We start from the raw sequence: 18,414 nt of genomic DNA on the forward strand, positions 1-18,414 counted from the left end.
GCTGAAAAGAGAATGGAGGTTGAAGACATAACAGAGACATTCCCGGATGAACAGTTACTTGCTGTGATAATGGAGGAGACGCCATGGTATGCTGATATTGCTAACTATTTAGCAAGCGGTATTGTACCTTATGAACTCTCCTCAATTCAAAAGAAAAAGTTCTTCCGTGATTGTCGAGCCTATTATTGGGACGAACCTCTATTGCTTAAAATATGTGTAGATAACATGATCCAGAGGTGTATCCCCAAGAAAGATCAACCTTCTATTTTGCAGGCTTGCCATGCTTCACCATATGGTGGACACTTTGGAGGAATCCGAACAGCAGTAAAAGTGTTGGATTCGGGATTGTATTGGCCTACACTATTCAAGGATGCCCATTCTTGGGTCAAAAGTTGCGATGAATGCCAAAGGATAGGCAACATATCTCGCCGTCATGAGATGCCGATGACCACAATTCAAGAGGTGGAGGTTTTTGACATGTGGGGGATCGACTTTATGGGGCCGTTTGTCAGCTCGTATGGTAACAAATATATATTGGTAGCGGTTGACTATGTCTCCAAGTGGGTCGAAGCGGTGGCTCTCCCAACCAATGATGCAAAAGGGGTAACAAGTTCCTAAAGAAAAACATCTTTATACGTTTTGGCACCCCGAGAGCTATAATCAGTGATGGTGGAACCCATTTTTACAATAGAGCATTCGCACGTCTGTTGGAAAAGTATGGAGTTCTCCACAAAGTAGCCACACCGTACCACCCACAGATGAGCGGGCAAGTTGAAGTGTCTAATAGAGAAATTAAAAGTGTTCTGACAAAGACAGTGAATGCAACAAGGACTGATTGGGCGAAGAAGCTGGATGATGCATTATGGGCGTACCGCACAACATTCAAAACTCCAATTGGTATGTCACCGTACAAGTTGGTGTTTGGAAAGGCATGCCACCTTCCGGTAGAGCTCGAACATAAAGCACTTTGGGTACTGCGGCAGTTGAATCTGGATATAGAGACCGCAGGCACTAGCAGAGTCACTAAGTTACATGAGCTCGAGGAATTCAGGTTCCATGCATTTGAGAATGCTAGATTATACAAAGAAAAGATGAAAATGATCCATGATAAGCACATCTTAGATCGGAACTTCAAGCCCGGAGATCTAGTATTGTTATACAACTCGAGATTGAGATTGTTTCCGGGTAAGTTGAAGTCCCGATGGCCAGGACCCTTCAGAGTGGTGCAAGTGCTCTCAAGTGGAGCTGTAGAGATTGAATCCGAAGATGGGACAAACAAGTTCACGGTAAATGGGAAAAGGCTGAAACATTACCTTGGAATGGTCAAAGAGAAAGGGGATAGAGTGGTGATAACTTTGGAAGAGCCCTAGTACGCGAACGAGGAGTGATAATGAAAGCCTGCATCGTGCCGCGATGTTAAATCAAGCGCTTCCTAGGAGGCAACCCATGGTTTGTTGTAAATTGTCAGGCCGCGATGTTAACTTAGGCGCTTTTTGGGAGGCAACCCATTATTTTCTTACTTTGGTTGTTGTAATTGATTTTGAACAACTTTAACCGATCTACTAGTGTGCAGGGCAAAAATAATGCGCATCGGAAGGATTCGGGGGTCGAAAATAACTCGAGAATAGGTAAAAATACGGCAAAGACAAAAATTAGCTGGAGACGGAAATCTGCGGCCACGAATTGGACCGCGGATATGGCCGCAAATTTTGGCCTGTGTTCTGCCCCCCTTCTGCGGCCACAGATTGGACCGCGGATTGGGGCACAGATTTTTGGGCCCCCTCTGCCCAGAATTCGTGATCGTAGATTGGACCGCGGATATGGCCGCGGATTTGAGGCGTGTCCAGGTAACATGCAACCTTCAGGGAAGAGACGCGCTATCGGGGCCTCATCAAGTGGTCATTGAGGCTCATCTCGGGGATGGGCACCGGCCAGTGCAACTCAGTTTGATCGTACCAGGTTTGTCTCCAGAGCTGACTAAGACCATTTCAGTTTGAAAGCCACTAAAAACCTGTACCGAAAAGGGGTATTGATAGGACGTCCCTCCAGGATGAGTGCCCTAATATGTATCAGGAGTTGATCAGGCGCAGACTGGACAACTTTTTCGAAGAGCCGGAAGAGGGTAACTTGATGCTTGTTCGGGAGTTCTATGCCAACTTCCCCGAACATGAAGATAATATATGCACTGTACGACACACGAAGGTGAATGCCTCGATAGAATCCATCGGGAGAGTGTATCGATTGCCTGAATTCAATGGGGAGGAGGATTTCTATGATACTTACAGGAGAGAACCCATCAAATGGAACAGGTTTTTCAGAACTATCTGTGCACCAGACAAAGAGGTAGTGTGGGTTGTGCCGGGATCGAAGCTACACTCTTCCTCACTCACTTTTGAAGGAAAATGCTGGTTGTATATCATTAACAGTCGCTTGCTGCTGTCCCACAACACCATGGAGGTAAATGGCCTGAGAGCTGCCTTGATATGGTGCTCCGTGAATGGCCACGACTTCGATGTAGCCAAGGTTATTCAGTCTAAGATGTTCGTCCATTCACCATAAAAGAGGTATGGGTTCTTTTTCCCCTCTCTGATCACTAGATTATGCCGGGTAGCAAGGGTGCCTGAGAACCCAAATGCGGATGGCATGGTAAAGAAAGAAGCAAAGTTTCGGGCAGACAAAGTGACTATCGGGAAAGACCCGGTGGCACCAGGGGCAACTCATAGTGAAAATTCTAATGCGTCGGAGGAGGGCGATGAAGGGCAGGAGGAGGTTAAACCCAACTCACCCCCACATGAACAAGCTGCAGTGGCTGAAGGACAATCCCAGGGCAGACGGAGCACGCGAATGATAGCCCTAGAATAAGACATGGTAGGATTGCGCACTTCCCTCACGGAATTGGGGACCAGAGTTGATGCTTTGGCCACCCAAAATGCGAAGTCAGAAAAGAAAATCATGGGTTGGTTGCGTGTGGGGAGAGCATGTCATCTCGACCCTGGCATTGTCTCCGATCAAGACTGATCCACCAGGGAAGTTCCTTTACCTTACATTACTTTATTTTGTATGACATGGGGACATGCAATCTTTTTAAGTGTGGGTTGGGGGATACTTTATTGTATGTTGTATGCAGATAGTTTCGTAGTTTATTTGTATAAATCAATTTCGACTTGGTCCGACGATGGATATCATTTGATGGGTTTCTTGAGGGACTAAAGTCAAAAAAAAATAAAAATTCTTTTGTAGTAGTGTATCAATTCCCCCTTGGTTTTTCTTCAAACCACGGTTTTTTCTAAGGGTTTTGTTTGAACCGGGTGTAGTTAGCTTTTTATTTTTAGTTAGGAACTTATGGGCTATGGGAAGAATTAGAATAGGATCCCATAATTTCGTAATGCCTTGATATAGCGGTTACTTTTGTATGATGCTTAGGCTCATTTGTTGACTCTTGTAAGAAGACCTTAAAATGTATGTTCTTAATTTGGCTTAAGTACCCTGATCTGAGTATTTGATGATCTAATCTGGAATGAGTCATGTGCCATGTGTGTGTGAGGCTTATTATATTCTGTGCACGACATTTAACGCCTAGAACTTGCCCCGTGTGTCTGCAAAGCGAAATGGTAGTCTTGTTTAGTCTGGGAAGTGATATAGGCATTTTTTTGTTTAACCATATATATACATACTCCACCTCACCTATTTGCTATGTACCATAGTTAACCTCGTTGAGCTTGTAATCCTGTTTCCTTGGCAAATACATTACAAGCCCTATCCCTTGTTTGAATTGACCATCTTTTTGAACCATTTACCTCTCGTAAGCACTTAAAATACTATGAATTTATAAAGGATAAAGTGTGGGGTAGTTGGTGGAGCTTTTGAGTGGAACTAGGGAAATAAGAAGAAAGGTATATCTTGTTAGAAAAGCCACTTGTGAAAAAAAAAATTATTAATAGTGTATCATGTTGATTGGTAATAATTCTTTGGTGGCTTTTAGGGTGATTGTGCTCAAAGAAGAAGTGTGGGGTGGTATATGTGATATTAAAGATGAAAATATTGGTTTAACTTAGGTGTGGACTTGATTAAAATAAATGTATTAAAGTGCTTAGGGAGGTGTAGTCACTATCATATCCAAATATATCCTACCCAACATGTAGCCTACATTACATCCAAATAAAGTCCTACTTGATCTTAGACTGAGTGAGCTCAATTAGTAGAGTCGTACACTACGGGCAAGCCTATGGTGCGTTTTCTGTGGCACAAGAATGTCATTTCTGAGGGTGAGTGAATTCTGTTCCTTTTTAAAGTTCCTCAGTGTGTGAATTTTACTGATTGTGAAATGAGCCTCTTTAGTTGTGAGCAGGCATATGATTCATGAAGGAGAGGTAAGTCTGGACCTATGAATTAGAGTAAGTAAGCCGGTTATGAACATTGCGTGGCTAGAGGGAGTCAACTCTTGAGGTGTAGATGTTGCACTAATGTCCTCAATTTATGTGAAATATTCTTGGTGTGACGAGTAGGGAAGTCGCCTAGTGAAGTTAGGCCTCTTAGAGTGTGGTTTGATTGCTCGGGGACGAGCAATGGTTTAAGTCTGGGGTGTTAATAGTAGGCTATATTTGTGCAATTTAGACACTACTTATACTCTAATTTAGCCGCACTTTATTGATATTTGAATGCTAAAAGATAACAAAATGCTCTAATTAAGAATTTGATGCTTTGCGGGAGCTACTCCAAGCAAAGAGGGAGATAACGAGTGTTTTGGAGTCAACATGGAGTGTGAAAGGCCAATTGAAGGTTGGCCCGGTCGAAAAGGAGCGAGAAAAGCAAGCGAGACGACCTCTCCAGGTGCGCGGCCGCGAATTAGTCTGCGAACTCAAGGCAGTGAGGCAGTGGAAATCCGCGGTCGGATCGGCGGTCGAATCCGCTGCCGCGGACGGGCGGACGAAAGCCAAACACACAGGGTTAATTATGTAATTTCTTAGGCGACTAACCTAAACCTATATGAAACCTAAACTCGCCCAGAAGTGGGATATAGCTGGTTTTAGAAGATTTTAGAGGAAAGAACGAGGGAAAGAAGATGGATAATTTCCTAAGAGTTTTCATCTTCTTCATACTTCTATTTGTTGATTATGAATTATTTTAGTGATTTGTTTTCCATTAGTATGAGTAGCTAAATCTATTATCTAGGGTTGATGGAACCAATTGTTGGGATGAAGTCTTGACTCTATTTTGTTATAATTGAGCCGTGTTTGTTCTATGATTGTTCAACTACGTATTGTATTGTGGTTAATTGGAAGGGCCCTCGATTAATCGTGTCTAGTTACCTTGTGTTGCTTGAGAAAGAACACTTGGTTAGGCTGTTGTTGAACAATACCACTTTTGGGTAAGTTAAGAGATTAATTACTTGAATTTAAAAATGGGGTTAGAAATAACGAAGCGTTGGTGGGATAAGTCTGAGCTACATAAATTGTTAACTAGAGTAGTTCGAGAGAATGCTTCTAGTAAATTATCGTAATTGATTGAGAGGTAATTATGGTAGCCCGAAACTCATAATCCTCATAGAGTATTACAGCGAGATTATAGCTAAAGAGTTAAGAATTAATCCGGCAATTGGGGAAATCAATAGCCCCTAGATCCTTTTACCCTTGAATTCGATTTTAGTCTTGATTATTGCTAATTTTATTGTCATTTTTCCTTAGCTAAATAAATTTCACTGATTATTCATAAAACTCTTGCATCCGGAAGTTGTCTGAATTTATCATTAGCATTATTTAAAGTTGCAGTAAATATCATATGAAACGTGTTGATGTAAATATATGGTAGTAGCTATGGCTAAAAGAGTTCGCATTATGATAAAGACATGAGGTGATAAGGCCCTACAAGCATGACATCTTTATCATAAGTATTAGCCTACTCGGTGGGATACCATCAAAATAAAGTTTCATGAAAGGACTTAAGAGCAAGAAATATAATTTAGAGTTTAATGAAAGGACTTAAGAGCAAGAAATATAATTTCAGAGATATATACTACAGAATCTCATCTATATATGCGGCTTGAGAACATGATGGTGGCATAAAGATAGGATGTGTAATTCTTACATATAGCATTGTGAAGATGGTATATGTTGTGAAAAGTTATATAATGATATGTGGATTTAGCCTAAGGGAGTCACACTTGTTCAGCATATTTAAGCATGAGATGAGAGGTGCAAAGTAGTCGTACTTGCCAGAATTGTATTAGATCATGGATTGAAGAGTGAAATATTAGAAGAGATTTCAACGGTAGGGTGAACATGAAAGAGTGAAGTGCTAACTATAAAGATGTCGTAAGGGCAGAAAATAATGGCCCTTAACAATATATGTTGCAGCTAGTAGCGACGTGATACTTGGATATGAAAATGAACAAAGAAAGTTCCTATGAGTATAACCAATATATCATATTTTCAGAATAATAAGCATATCGGTATAATGATGAAACAAAAGACAATGTACGATAAAAGAAAGAAGCGGTAAAATAGAGATTTCTAATTGGGGGATAAATAGCCCGTAAAAGCAGGTGAGCATGTAAATGGTTTGAGAAAATTTATCTGAAATTTCAGTTAATTCTTTGAGTGGTAGATAAGAGTTTCGAATTTCATTTGCTCCTAAGTGGGGGAGCGTCTGAGTAAGAAGATGTCACCTTTAAAGTGATGGTTTATTAAAAAAAAAAAAAAGAAGAGGAAAGGTTATAGTTACTAAAAATAAGACGAATGAGGTATTATCAGTAACCTTTATGATAAGAAGGGTACAAGTTTCATGAAGTGCTTGTATGACAATTACAAACTCATTACGAGCAATAGTTATGATGTTCTGTATCAGAGATGTTGAAAGTTATGTCTGATAGTCAAGGATTTAATAGGCAACTTGAATGTATTCCTACAACTTGGGGACATGTGCGATTTGAATTAAATTCAAGTATTGTAGAGAACGAGGGAGTACTTTGAATTATACGTGGAATTTTATGGAATATGTGAGTCCTTTTAATATGTGCACACTTTGCACGGAATAAAATAGAAAGAGGTAATGCAATACTTATTCTTAAATGAGAAGAGACTTCTATACAAAAATAAAGTATGTCAGTAAAAAGCACTAGTTCAAAGAAGAGCACTAATATTAAGGGTGTAAGTACCATCGTGGTAATGATGACTCTTGACTGTTGAAAGTTTACGGGCTACGGTAGCATGTCTATGGTGCACATGAAAATAAATGCAATCCCAAATTTTTGGTAGAAAAATATCACAAGATACTCAATAGTGTCAAGGAATTGGTAAAAGTTAAAAAATAAAACTAGAACACGGATGTCCTCGAGTAGGTGGCAAACTAGTGTCATGAACTCAAACGAAGTGAGTTGAATTATTTTTAGAGCAAACCTGTTGTTAACAATAGTTATCAAGTTATGGATCTAACATGAGCTCTAAAGGTATGAGCGAAAGTGGGGTTATGAAATTATCAAATGATGGATAAATATGAGGCAAATATCTTATTAATCTTTGGAAAAAATAAAAGAACATTCCAAAAATAATTTTGATGATTAGTGAATATTAAAAGTTTTAAGTGAAAAAACTTTTCCTGGAAACAGGATTCATAAAGGACAACAGACTAATTTGACAGTATTCGTTATAAGGAAATTTTGAGACTACGAGTCGGAATGAACAAGTTTTGCAGATACCAAGTGGACAATATAACTTCGATCTCATAAACTATGAGATATTGCCTGAGCAAGTTAAGAAATTAAGGGAGCATGATAATCAGTTATTCTTTATCTCAAGACCAAAAACAATATTTATTAAGGACGTCCAATCACAAAGAAATTTTTGGTTTATTTGAAGATACTTTTCAGGTACAACTTGACGTATGCATGACTAAAGAAAATGCATGCATGTATAATAATGATGTGGGAGCTATGTGTAGTAGCTATTATTGATATTGAATGGTATTCATATATGTCACTAGTTAAAAGTTTTAAAGATTTACATTTAATGCACTTATGGTATATGTACGACCGATTGGGGTCAAGATGGTACATTATATTATGTATTGTTGGTTGTTGAGCGATATTGTTATTAGTGCCCATGTGGGGGCTTGTTCTGGACAGGTTAAAGTTTTTGAATAGTCCAAGTTATAGGAGAAACTCTGCTGAAAATTTTAAGAATTTGTAAAGATAGCCAAATTTTGAGGGCCATAAGTAAGTTTGAGATTTTGGAAAGAAAGTATAAGACCCATGTAGTCATAAGTGCCTATGAATAATGGTTCGAGGTAAAAGGATGGTAACTCTATTCTTAAAAGTGACTTGTAAAATATTCGAGGACGAATGTTCTTAAGTGGGGGAGAATGTAGCACCCCGTAAAATTTTGAAGTACTTAAGCACTATTAAAAAAGTTGATGTGCGCTAATTATATTATTTTGTATGCAGACGAGGACTATTAATATGATATCAATTGGATATGATAATAAGTGTACGAGGCATATTATAAATGATGTGGGGTCTAAGGATAGCCTTATGTTCAAGTCAAGTTGAAAATTTCATGATAGACTAAAGTTTCAAATGAGTACGCACAAAACCTAAAACATTGGACAAGCATATATATATATATATATATATATATATATATATATATATATATATATATATATATATATATAGGGATTATGTGATGGACAACCAATCAAATGAAAGATATTTGAGTCTAGTTTCTAACGCTTCAAATCTTTTATCATTTGGACATTCCTACAAGAAGTTATGACCAAATTACCAAAGGATGACAGAGGAGTATGTGGATGCGAAGCATCCGAGGTCGCGCCTGAAAGAAAGGCTGGCAGTAAAGTGCTGCCATAGTGTCCAGATCCGCATCCGAGCTTCAAAGAGGAGTGAAGCGGGGATGCGAAGCATCCAGGACCGCATCCGAAACCCAAAAATCTGGGCTTATAAATAAAAAATCGGGGGAAGAGAGTATTTTGTGTATTGGGGGTTAGGGTTTTTGATGGTAAAGAGACGATTTTGAGCTCAAATCAAGTCCAATCAGCTAAGGTAAGTTGCTAATGATATTTTGGGATGATTCTTACTCAATATACATGAGTTCTAACATCATTCTTACATCCAAATACTAAATTTCATCATCAAATCCTCAAGAACACAAAAATCACCAAAGTTGTGATTTTTCAAGATTGATCTACTAGAGGTAATTCCAATGCTTCAAACTCGTTTATTATGAGTAGTTAGAAGTATTTGAAGCAATTGTTACTAAGTTTTAATTGTTGAAAGATTGGATTATAAAACTCTAGTTCATGGCATGAATAGTACTTTTGAGAAAATAAAAGAGAAGATGAATGGTAATCTTGGCGATGAAATTTATGAATACAATGAACCTATGAAATTATTTGTAAGCAAAAGATGGAAGTGATCATCTAAGTAATCACCCGAATTATATATTTTGCAAGTGTTGATTATGGAAGATGATGAGTAGTATCATTAATGACTTCGAATGGGTATTAAAACATAAGAATAAAGTTGAATGGTCTAGCATGTAAAACTATTTGACGATTTGAGTTGTTGGAGGCTTGTAGCCAACTTATGAGCAATATATGGAGGTTGATCAATATCTTAGGCCATATTTTGATGTAATTAGGATATCTAATTGTAGATATCGTCAGGTAGTTATGTTCCATATTTAGTCATACCGAATCGTCTTCCAGATGTCATCTTACAGGATTTCCAGGGAAAGAGCATTTAGGTGAAAACATGATCTTTCACCTCTGTTATTAGTTGCCTTGGATTTCATTAATCATTCGCTGTATGTTTCTTGCTATCTTTGTTCCCAAGTTTGGATAAAACATATTAGCAACAAGTATCTTTTTCTGAAAAAGGAACTTGAGAACATCACCCGTCCTCAAACCTTTTTTTTGAAAGGTTACAATAACTGTTACATTGTGTTAATTTCTCTTTTTAGTTATGTTTCAAATCGGAATTTTTTTGGTCCTTAAGACTTTGTTTCCACATTCTTCCAAGTAAGTAAACTTAATAACTTTCGGAACCTTAATATGGTTCAATAATAACAATGTATATGAAAACATATGACGTATTTATTGGATTATTGTAAACATGTGTACGGATAAGTTTTTAATAATATTACTTGCTTATAATTAGGACAGAAAAGTCACGTGCTTGATAATGGGGGAATTTCTTCGTAATGTGATATTTCAATCAGTAGTTTTGTGAATCTTCTTTTAATTTGTCCTCATAAATCACTGCAGTTTTAGATCCCGACACATTTATTATTGTTTTTATCGATGTTAAAAAAGACTAAAAAGAGATTAAGAATATGTGGAGCTTTATTGTTTAGTTTAGTGAAGGAAAAGGAAAGAAAAACAAGGGGAGAATAGAACGGTAAGGATAAAGCTGGAAAAAACAAATTAAATAGTTTGTGTACTTGGCTTTTTATTAGTTGGAGAAGAAAAAATGAGAAGATTAAAAAAAGGAGAAATCGAAATAATTTTACCAATTTATTCTTTGTGAAAAGTAAAAAAAAATAATTTACTATTCCCTTCGCCCCAATTTATGTTTCACAATTCGGGTTTTGAGTGTCAAGTTTCTTAATTTTAATCGTGAATTCGGACGTGTTTTGAAAAAAAAATTTATTGAAAAACTATCTAAAAAGTACTATAAGTCATAATAATTAACAATTCAAAATATTTAAAATACATATGAAAAATCACCATCAACGAAAAAAATCCTTTGGTAATTGGAGTGGAGGGAGTAAACTTCATGGGTCACACTTGCATAATTAGAAGTCAAGTATATCGGACAAAATTTTAATAGCATTTTCAGAGTTAAATTAAGTATATATAAACCAATCTTCTAACCATTTTTTGCACTAACACTTACTACCTTTTTTCAAAACCAATATTTATCATGAAAAATTATTTATAATTTTTTAAGATGAGCAATTTTTATAAGTACTTTTTTTAACATCGTCAATATAAAACGTGATAGGGAGAAGAAAAAAAAAACATTAGTGGCATGTGATAAAAGCAGAAAGAAAGTGCGAATGTGCCAAATGCTACGCCGCTGCAGGAGCTTTCGCCTACTTTGGTGCTATTCTTTCTTCTTTCATTTTTTTAAAAAATAATAATAATTAGTGTTGTCACACCTCCTTTTTTTCGAGGGAATATGAGATAAGGGAGTTTTTCCAATTAAAGTGACGTTTTTCGAAATGAGATTGTATATTTATCAGAGTCGTCACTTGGAATAATTTATGGTGTCCCAAGTCACCCGTTTATTTTAAATCCCAAATCGAAAAAATTTGACTCTATTTGTAGTCCGCGAACACAGAAGACCGGGTAAGGAATTCTGTTAACCCGAGAGAAGGTGTGAGGCACTCCCGAGTTTCGTGGTTTTAGCACGGTCGCTTAACAATTAATACTTAGCCTAATTATCTGATTTATTACATATTTAAAACCTATTGTGCATTTTTACTTTTTAACTGCTTTTAATACTTATGAAATTTAGTTGAACAAGTCGCGATATTGTGCACTTGTCATTTGGTACATGTTGCAAACCGCGCCACATGAAATGCATCCACGATTTACGACATGTTTATTTTTTATTATTATTAGAAGTTGTGGTCGGGTCACATGAAATGCACACCCGAATGGGATTTACGTATCGTGACCATGCCACGGGAACCGTACTCGTGGCCACGATGATTCATTAATTGTGCCTAAAACAAACTACAGTATTCAAGAGTGATTATTTATTCTATACTAATATGAGATTATTGTAAAGGCCCGTAGTTATGGAAACTAGAATTATTTCAATAGTTATCTGTGGCCACCCTTGATTTTTCATATTCACACTTAAGTTAATGAATTAGGAAAATAAAAATAAATACTAGTAGTTACACTAAAGAAAACGAGATAAGCCATTTTTGATCTAAAACAAAATCTCATATCTTAACCAAAAAACAAGATAAGCCACATATACAACCACTATATCAATCACTAATAACTAACTTTGAAGTCCCCTGCTCCGAATTTTATTTTTTGATCTAATGTACAATAGTTTTTAAAAACGAAGCGAGCAACAGAGGTTTAATTCCATCAATATAATTCAGCCAACCTTCCAAATTTCATGAGCCAAGATGGACTGACTAGTTAATCACCAACCGGTATTCACTCAAATCAAATAAAACAAACCTAGAACAATGAATCATTGAAGGTAGACAATCAAAATATGATATACAAATCAGAAGGAAACATGGTGAAAGAGCAGCAATGTAAACAACGGTTAAGAAAATGATGAACCTTTTATAGATGAAGATCTTCTATTGCTGAAATTTTTCAATGTTTACAACGAAGAGGAGCTTCAAATTAGCATACGAAATCAATCGTGACCAGGACCTATACCACGAACCTTCACCGATGAATTTCAACCACAACCTCGACTCGAACGGACCTCTCAAGTATAGTATAATCTGGTTTGAGCCAAAAGAAGATGGAAACGGAATTTCTCCCCAGATCTCCTCTCTTTGTTCTCTCGTGCTATTTCCCTATCGTATGTGGGGGGTGGGGGGTGGGTGGGTTGAAGATCTCAAAATGAGGGGGACGACTGCTGCCTTGGAACTAGGCTGGTGGACTTTCGTTCTTGATGAAGGGAGATGCGGTCAGCTTTCTTTATCTTAGGATCTTTGGATTTTACCTTGAAGAGATTTTTAATTTTTTTTTGAAGATCTGAAGGGGGAGGGGTGAGTCTTGGAGATTGTTTTTTCAGAGGTGTGTGCGGCCGTTCTAACCTTAGGAATTAGGTTAGCTCCTCTTGTGTTATATTGGGGTGTTAGAATTAATAGTGGCCCTTAGATGAAAGTCGATCAATGGCTATGATTAAGGGAGGGGTTTTATGGGTGAGAAAAGGATTTGGGCTAAAATCAATCGGGAAGAATGACATTTGTCTTACTGGGCCACTAAAATCAGAAAATGAGCTCCCAATTGGCCCAAATTCAATTCTTTCTCATTGAACAAAAAATAAAAAAAATAAAAAATAAAAAATAAAAATACTACCAAAATATACTAATTAATAGGAGAAGAGGGGTTTCTCTGATAATAAGCAACCTCCACTTTCGACCAAGAGGTTGTGAGTTCGAGTCACCCCAAGAGCAAGGTGGGGAGTTCTTGGAGGGAAGGATGCCGATGGTCTATTGGAAACAGCCTCTCGACCTCATGGTAGGGGTAAGGTTTGCGTACACACTACCCTCCCCAGACCCCACTAGTGAGATTATACTGGGTTGTTGTTGTTGTTGTATAGGAGAAGAAGTATTATAAAATTATTTTTTTTTGTATTTTTAAACTTATGTTTTTTTTAAAATTAAAATTAAAAGTTGACTGAAATCCTATTAAACTGAAAATAATAAATACTACTTTTAAACATTGCGCTAGTCAAAAATTACGTACTTACAAGTGTAATTAGTTATTAACAATTTAAACTAATTAAGGATACAGGAATATAAATTCAGCTTTCATTAAGAATGGAAAGCACCATTAACACACTCTTGATTATCTCTAAACCAAGTTTAATTTGTGTGAACATGGCAGCAGGAGGACGTCTACCACTCAGCCTCGCATTTTTTCTTAATTGCGCTCTTTGTTACAAACTTACAACTAATGGTTCATGACATTACTATATATTTTTCTCTTTTTTGAAAATCAAATGCATGTATGCATGTGTATAATTCTACTATTTGTTATGTTTGCGATGTGCAGTTAATTTCACTTGGTTGCTAAAAATACAAGTGATGGCGTTACGAGAAGTACCCCAGGAGATTGCAGTGGTCATCAAAAGAAAATTGATTTCACTAAACTTGCACTTAATAACTTGTTTAACCCGTTGTTCCACCGATAATGATTGCAGTGATGGTTGGCTTTGTACGGATTGCGTCCCTTCTAAGTATTTGGGAATCGGGATATTGGAATGCGCGATACTGTGGCTGTTTAAAAAATAAAGCATTCCGATTACCTTTCCATTTTTGTATAATCAAGATATTCAAAATTTAATATTTACCATTTCCAAACTCGAAATCAATTCCTCTACCCCTCCCCAACTTAAATACCAAATTTGGTTCAAAGTATGATCCGAACTCGTGACATGCATCTACCCCAAATCCCGCTTTCCACTATATTTCTGACAGCATACTTTAAAATTCTGGAGCAGGGTTATTTTTCAGAAATTTTCTTAATAAGGTCAAAATATAAACGTTGGTTCTAAAAAGATTCATCTAGCATTATTTCTTGATCTTTACTGCTAAATCACAAGCTAAGGAAAAAAAAAACTCGGAGGCCATTAACGACCAAGATGCCTACTAAAGAACTATGGTTATGGAGAGCTTTGCAGTTTCCATTCGCATCTTCAATATTTTTGTGTAAAGAATATCTCATCAGGAATAGCGGCAAATGCACCCTTTAAAAAAAATAATACAAGCGATTATGTGTTGATTTTATCCTTTGGTTTATCAATAATTAGAGAAAAAGAGAAGTGGCAATGTTATAAGAGAGACACACCCATCTCTATAGCAGCAATTAACACCAAGGCAAGCAATGTAAAATGCACATGTTTCTGTACTGGTTCCAGAAATGCAAAAACAGCATTCACGGGAAGGGTCTGTGTTTCATTTGGCAGCATTATAACTTTCGCCAACCCCAAAACCAGTTTCAGAATTTAGACAGGATGCCCAGATATGAAGAAAAATACAGTAGTATTTTCATCAATTGGATATTGATCAAGTCTTTCATTTCAAAGATAAAAAACCACCTCTATCTTACACAACAGTACAAGTTGCAGCAAAACAATTCACCTCTTGGGTGGAGATTCAGGCACAAGTACTTCCCCATGTAGAAACCATAGAATGAGGCAAACGTTCATGCTATTACACCAGGTATGTAACGATGTAACGAGTAACTCTACCCACTAAGGCGAGCTAAAACATACTTTTATGTACCTGAGCAAACAAACAAGGTATACCCTTTCATTGGTCATTTGAAGTTCCAGTTGCACAGAGATTTTGACTATCAAGCTGATCCATCAGCCATAAAACTTCTTTCATGGGATACAACTGAAGCAGTAGGTTGCTGCTATGTTACCATAACCAAAGGTTGATCCACACAGCCACTTTCTGCTGTTACCAGAAGCAAATATAGGACGAAAAGGGAAAATTTTATCTACGGGTGAGGAAGCATTTCTTTAATCTTGGTAAGCATCGCCCAAATTAATACCATAAGCAAAAATATAGGATGAGAAGAGAAAATTTTATCTATAGGAGACGGAACTGTTTATTAATCTCAGTAAGCATCGTCTAATGCTAATTAGATAACCTAAGAAGCCTCAATCATATACAAATATACTAATTAGCTAATGATCTGATCAAAAGCTTCTTGACAAATGGTCAAGGCTGTTTGGAACTATCTTATCTCATCAAGATTGGTCCACCAACATCAGAGATTCTTTATATAGGTTCTTGAGCAACATTCCGTAAACAGTCTGCTTTTTATCAAATTAGCATCTCCACTGCGGTTGCTGAATTAGGATACCCTCAGTAATTAAATCTCGATTTCTAAAATCAAGAACCAAATTGGAAAAATTGGATGAGATTGCAACATTTATCTTTTACTTTAGTAAATAAAAATATTTTAATTGATCAACAGAAGCACCAAGGACGTGCATTCATGTTGACAATAATGATCACAGAACACACATAAAAAGTAAGAACGCCTATACTATCTGAACAAGATGATGAAATCAAATAAGGTGTGTACATCTTTCAGAATTCCATATAATTCTTGAACATCTACCAAATTCCTTTGGCATATCATTGAGATGCCTGTAAAGTTTGAAAGAGAGTACTTTTATAATCTTCCTATGAAGCACGTATATTGTAGTTTACAAATTTTTGCACAAACCATAGGAAAACTTATGATCTCTAAGTAAACAAGAAAACACGAAAAACATGAGATACCCTTTACTCATACTGAATACACACACCAGCAATCCTTAAGGATAAATTGAAAAAAGTTCTAGCAAGTTGGAAGCAAAATGCAAAATCCTTTTAAAAAAAAAAAAAATAGTGTTACTGTGATTTGCAGAATTTTCCGCAAGTTTCTTTATCTTTCCTTCCTTTTTCTTTTACCTTTCTTATAGGGGATGTGCTAGCTTTGCACTAAATAGTGAATGGTAAAGTTCAAACTCTTCAGCACAGAGTTCTCTTATCAAGCTCCATGACAGTGCTTTAGCTCCAAAGAGTCATCAACTTCTTTGTAGTGCTTAATACTGCAAGTCCAGATATCAACACTAATTAGGAAGATTCACTAACAATATTTTCTGGTCTTGACTGCTGATTTAAGAAAACATCTATCTAAGAACACTAACACACACACACACACACACACACCCACCCACCCCCCCCCAACCCCCATATCAATCAACTAACCTCAATCCCAAATTAGATGGCATAGCTATATGAATCCATTGTAACAGTTCCACTCAATACATTTCTGCATGCTTAGATGGGAACATCCCAATGTAGAGTATTCAAACGACTCCATCTTTACACCAGCTATCAACCTACTGCAACCCTCTGGCCATCAAAACCACAACCCTCCATCTTTATGCGGGTTTACACAAAGTTACTACCATTTTTAAAAAGATCCCTTTTATCATTTTTTTATTTTAAGACAATCAGCGGAGAACACAAAAAATTAACGTGGATAAGAAAGAAAATAATATTCTTCCAATATAACCTTAACAAACTTCAAGCATAATGCAGAAATATAAATTCTTCATTTCCATAGAAACATAAATCCCAATCAAATCCCTCAAAATTCCAACTTTGAACACAAAACATCTCCAATTCTACCAAATAATCAAAATCGCCCCCAAAAAACAACATTCTTCTTCCTTCTTAACAACCAAAAAAATACTACTATAACAGAATATCAATTCTTCAATTTCATGTCCATTGAAACCTAAAATGACAATCACTTTCGAAATCCAAACAGAACAACTCCAATAATACCAATTTACCCCAAAAATGTATTTTTCCTTCTTAATAAAAAGTTAAAACAGAACTTACAAGTGAAAATAAATTAATGATGTTCAGAATAACTGGTACTTGCTTCTCCACCATGATCCTGTTTAGAACAACAATGATCATGATGATGACTCTTCTTAGATGGGTCATTTTCTTCGTCATCATCATCGCTATCGTCTTCATCAAAAGGCTTTTCTTTGTGGAAAATGCAACATTTTTTGGAACTTTTCTTGTTGAGGAATTCATTGTCCACTGTCCCAGCTTTCCATGATACTCTCTTCTTTGGCTTCAGTTTCAATGTTAGGGTTTCGATTGGTCGTTGCGGTACTTGTGATGATGATGATGATGATGATGATGACGAGGGTGCGGATTCTGATTGGTTTTCTAGGGTTAGGGTTATCGTCCCCGTTCCGGTCGCCGGCGGTGCAATATGTCTCGTCCGTGTGGCCATTGTTCCGATTCTAGCCCCTTCTCTCTCTCTCTCCTCTCTCTCTTTTATTTCCCTTTCTCAGTCTTTGTTCTTTTATGGAGTACATAAAAATCTAAATAAATTGGTTGTAACTATAAAACTGATTTTCCTTATAACTTGTTTAGATAGTTGTCACTCATAGTTTTATAATGTATTATATTATATTATTTGATAAATATAATGTTTGGATACATCGTATTATTTGTTGTTATTAAATAATATTTTTCTGTTTGGTTAACTGATAAGTTTACTACCCTCAATTGTTTAAATATTAAATTTATCAAAAATTACGCATAAAAATAATTTTAAAAAATCCTTTTCTACCAATTTATCACTAAAAATATGTTTTATAAATAGATTAAGCAATTAAATTCATGCAAATTCTAGAAAATTAATGGAACAAAATTAGCAATTTTACGTTTGAGTTGGAAGCGGCATAAGTTTTGGAAAAAAAGGGACAAAGACAAAGTAAGTTATAGGTGGGAGATTTGAAGTTAAATTAAATAAAGATAAAGGGTAAAATAAAATTATGGAGTAATAAGTTAGGGCATAATTGGAAAGAAAAATGTAAACAATTCCACCACACCAAATCGGTTGTTTAAAAAATTGGACTTTTCATTATTCCGAAATATTGGATTTAACAATACAATACAACCAACTTTAATGAATCAATCAAAACAAATATTATTTTGGGATAACAGTACAATACGATACAATAAATAACAACAATCCAAACAAGTTGTTACTGGTATATACTCTTTTTGTTTCGTACAATTATTATTTAGGGCATAAAATAAGTTATTTTTTGACCAATTTTTGCAAATAACTTAAAAAAATAAAATTATTAATTAT

At 36.2% G+C, this 18,414-nt stretch overlaps 1 long non-coding RNA gene across 1 annotated transcript; it reads right to left on the reverse strand.

Moving 5' to 3' along the window:
* Nucleotides 1–11,924: 11,924 nt before the first annotated feature.
* Nucleotides 11,925–13,005, reverse strand: LOC107821510 (uncharacterized). Its single transcript, XR_001656154.2, has 2 exons — nucleotides 12,325–13,005; nucleotides 11,925–12,216 (listed from the first exon to the last, which is right to left on the reverse strand). It is a non-coding gene; the product is annotated as an uncharacterized LOC107821510 (long non-coding RNA).
* Between the last annotated feature and the right edge of the window lie 5,409 nt (nucleotides 13,006–18,414).

Source organism: Nicotiana tabacum, chromosome 22, assembly GCF_000715075.1.
Source record: "Nicotiana tabacum cultivar K326 chromosome 22, ASM71507v2, whole genome shotgun sequence".
Classification (NCBI taxonomy): Eukaryota; Viridiplantae; Streptophyta; class Magnoliopsida; order Solanales; family Solanaceae; genus Nicotiana; species Nicotiana tabacum.